At 36.3% G+C, this 4,509-nt stretch overlaps 1 pseudogene; it reads right to left on the bottom strand.

Annotated features, from left to right (window-relative positions):
• Window positions 1-2,164: 2,164 nt before the first annotated feature.
• On the bottom strand, window positions 2,165-3,221 carry LOC149229314 (protease Do-like 9 pseudogene; annotated as a pseudogene).
• Between the last annotated feature and the right edge of the window lie 1,288 nt (window positions 3,222-4,509).

Here is a 4,509-nt window from a genome sequence, read left to right as displayed (position 1 = left end):
AGGATGAGGGGGTAGTCATGACATTAATGATAGGTGGTTGAGGTGGATGGGAGGAAGAGGCATAAAAGGGGAAGGATGATGAGAGGAGGAGGGGATCCTTGGTCTTGGTTTTATTTGGAAGATTTTGTTTTGGAGGAGGGATGTGGAGAAAGAGGAGGGAGATCAAACTTGGATATGGAGAGTGTTTGTTAAACTTGGACACACTACATCTGGTTGGACTTGGGCTCGGAGGGCTAGGAAACTTGTGGAGGTTCCCTAGGCTAGGAAATACTTCCTAGTTGGCTTGAAGGCAAATCTAGTTGGGTAGTTAGGAGGAGCATTCCAACAGAGTCATGAGCTCAAGAGCATCTCAACTAAGCTATTGGAGCATATATTCCTCCATTTATTGATTACTTATGTAAATGGTTGCAATGAAATTCTTACTTATTTAAATTGTGGTAAATAAATTTTAATGGTATATTATCATCAAATATGGACCTTGAAGCCTACATACTAGAAAAATAAAAATAATAAAAAAATATTGCAAATTCAAATTCAAAATTTGGAGCCAAACCAGCTGACTTAATCATAATGAATTAATAATTTTTTCCTACATTAATATATACATTTTATTACTCATCTAATAGCTGATATTTTGAAAGCCTTCTGAAGTTTCTCAATCCGTTTATTCTTTCCTCCAGCTAGAATCATTCATGTAAGGCAGCAACTACTGCTGCAACCTGTGACACAAACACCCTGCTCTCCAAATTGTGCACATTTGCACACCCAACTTTGTCTCAAAAGTCATACGCTTATGTTTTACATTCTTTGAGCAGACAATTCCCTTAATGATCTTGATGTCACTTCAATGCCCTGAAGCTATGCATTTGCCCTGTATATCCAAAGATTGTCCAATTCAAGCTTGAGACCCAAATACAACCTATTCCATTCCTCTGCCTCTCGCTCTCTACTACTAACGTCATCCGTGTAACGCCACAAAGGATTCTTAGCCCTGGACAACTCCATTTCCTTAGCTCCAACCTCAGCTTGAACTGAATCTTTGACTCCAGCGGCATCCTTCTCAAATATTTGAGATAGTATAAAAGCATCCTTTTCCTCTATCTTCCTTTGAAGTCTCATCATTTCTTCCGTAACGCTTCTAAGGGTAGCTTCCACATGTTTCTTCTCTTGGGCTTTTAATTTCCACTCTTCCATCTTTGCTAGAGAATTTCTAAGCATACACTACGCCTTATTTTTTTTACGTTTAGGCTCTGCTACATACCTGCTATGGCTAATTACTTTCCAGTTGGTTTCTGCAACGGATTCATCCTTGATATGAATATCTTCATTATTGTTAAAGTGTTGAAAGTCAAGTTGATTTACCAGTTGTTTTTTTCTTGCATCTCCATTCCTCCTCCTTCGAAGCAAAAACTACAAGTGCCCTGTCGATGGCCTTGAGATCCTTTAGTCTTTTCCTATACATTTCCTTTATTTTAGATTCTAGCTCTTTAATCCTTTGCTGAAATGATTTTTTCTCAGCTTCCTAACTACTGGACCCCTCAATAATAACATTTTTTTTCCTGGGCCTCCTCCCCCATTATGAAGTTTCTCTGCAAATATCACAGACTCATTACCAAGAGAAGAAGAAGACTCCTCCTTTGCTTGTGTCTGGATTTACAAAAGTCGTTGCTTGCCATGACAATGAAGTGACTATTTCAAGCTAGCTCTCATTATAATTCTCCTCACCAATAGTTGATGCATGCTCCACTTAGAAATGAAAATATCTTGTTTCCATCCTTCTACAATGCAACTCCATTAGAAAAAAGTCCATTATAAATCTAGGTGCACCTTCAAATGGTGGAGCAATGGCTATCCATGTGTTCACATAGTTCTCAAATACTTCATTATAGAGTGAGAGAAAACATTTGATTAGAAGATCTCCCATTGAATGGCTTATGATGGTTACTTTCTTTCCTCCAGAAGATTTATGTATGAATTCTAACTTTGATCTTAAACGATTAATTGTTTCTTGAAGCCTGTTACTTTGTCGAAAGTCATAACCAAAACCAAAGAGAGTAGTACCCTCTTGATATCCCTAACCTAGCATCTTTCCTATCATGTCGTGGAAGTAGTAAATAATATTCATCCGAATAATCAAATTAGAATGTAAGGAATGTCACCTATGGAAAACTGATTCACGTTTCCAAATCATCAGATATAGTTGAAGGTATGCAATGTGTTGCAAGAATATCAGGAGTTGCTTCCTTCGATTTTTTTTGTTGCCAAAACAACAATTTGTTGATACTCGAGGTCAAATCTCAAAAATTCATCCTCATAGTTTTCCACCATTTCTGCAAGATGCTTGAGTTTTTTTTCACATGCACTCCATTGGAAGCTAGGACCTGTGTATTGACAATATCCTCATAACCAATATTTATATCTGCAACCAGAACCTAAGAAATCACCACCAACTATTCATCTTTTGTTTGTGCCATAGAATGCAGTAGCTTGTCCAACAGTTTTACTAAAGCATCGTAGTCATAATATTTTCCATATTCAAAATGATGGTATGGCATAGATAGAGCTGAAAATACAAATCCAAATATGATGTAATAAGATGGAGGCTTCCCCTTTATATGTGCAAGGACTAGGCATTTGTGAGTAGAAAGCTTGAGATCAAATTCATGATACTCAGAATCACGTAGAATTTTGACTCTGGCATGCTCTCCTGTGTACTTCTTTGAAACAAGGTAGCTAAAACCTATGCGCTCACCACGCCTGAAAGGAACAATTCCATCATTAGCAATATCAATTCCATCAAAACTTAGAAGAATATCTGACAATGTTAATAATTTCACTGCTAGAGCTATTGGTTCTACCCTTCTTACACAAACACCTTTCTTTTTAGACATCATTCCCATTGCAATACGCAAATCAAGATTCTCCATTTTCTGCCATTCTATTCCAAGTATGGGAAATCCTACGTAGTCTCCCGAGCATTCATAATCCGTGATAAAGTGTGTAATAACTGGAGTTGGTATAACATATCCATTATTTTCTGCATCTTCATGTTTAAGTGATTGAAATGCAATTCCCACACACTAGCCCTTGTCATTGAAAGCAGGTCCCCCAAAATTTCCAGCATTTATAGCAACATCAATCTGGACTCCAAGAATAATCAGATCAGGGTCCATAAGGTCACAAGAATACAGTCCAAATTTGTCTTTCAGGACTTCAATCATTGTTTTTGGATCCAAGGACATAGGTTTTTTTCTAGTGCTAGGATCATAAAGGGACCAAATCTTTGTTCGAAATTCATGATCAACAGTAAAAAGACGAACCCAAACTCGCTCTTTGTGGCCCTTTTCATTCATGGATGTTAATATTGAACCCCTATGCCAGGCACAAGTAAAACTGGGTCCAAATCAAGATTCACGTATGGTTGCTTTTTCTCAACCAAGTGAAGCCACTATTCAATTTTTTTTCAAGTATTTCCTGCCATACTATGGCCATTTTCACTTTACCAATGCCAAAGTAGATTCTGTATCACAGGAGAGAAAGGGAGTTTTTCTACTTAAAGACGTTATGCGTGATGTTTCCAGGATAAAACCCTTTCTGAAAGATAATGCATTTTTTCACTTGCCAAGTTTTTACCAAGCTTCTCCTTAGATGAGTCAAACTCTCAACACTCTTATGCCTTGTCGAGTCTTTATCAAGCCAAGTCTACTAATCTGTTTAGCTTCAGAGTACGATAGCCATGAAATAAGTCTAAACAAATTCAACTGTAAAGATCCCAACCATTCATGGAGTTTTAATTCTGTTATCAAGCCCTTTAGGACATCAGATTTATAACCAATGATTATGTCAAAAGATCAAATTTATTTTGCTGCTATTAAACCAAACTTAAACCACATAAAATATTCCAGAAAATGAATGGCTAAAAGTTTGTTAAAAGGAGAATATCGCCTACCCTTTTCCAACGTCGATTTATCTTATGAATATATTTTAAGCATGAATTGACTTCCAATTTGAGAAACTCAAGAAAAATCAGACTTGAAACCTTCATCCATATAGTAAATTCTAGCAGGTGTAAATTGCATTTAAGGTGAAACGTTAAGTTCTTTAAGCAAGTCATTGAGGATTATTTACCGTCGATTAGGTGTATATTTGGTGTAGAGCACAAAACAAGTGAACGTTAAAGAGAATAGGTGCCAAATATGTCAAACCAATTCTCGAACCCTCAAAAGTTGACAAACCAAAAAGAGGAAATTCATTAAGCATTCTTGGTTATCGATTTAATGCATGTGGGTCATGAGATCATGAATTATATAGAATTTTCAAGATACAATGTCAAGTTTGTCAAACCCCTAATCAATAATGAAGCTATGAAATAAACTTAAAACCACAAGATTGTTTCGTTAATTATATCATTTCTTTAGTCTTCTTGGTCAATCTATTGTTTAGATCGACAAGAGTTTTTGAAGTTAAGCCATTATAGATCTAAGATATATGCAAAATGTTTAAGTGATT

The sequence above is a fragment of the Pinus tabuliformis genome, chromosome J (assembly GCF_031772625.1).
Source record: "Pinus tabuliformis cultivar Carrire ecotype Pingquan chromosome J, CPIR1, whole genome shotgun sequence".
In the NCBI taxonomy this organism is placed as follows: Eukaryota; Viridiplantae; Streptophyta; class Pinopsida; order Pinales; family Pinaceae; genus Pinus; species Pinus tabuliformis.
The sequence above is the reverse complement of the archived record's forward strand: the minus strand, read 5'-3'. Positions and strand labels throughout refer to the sequence as shown.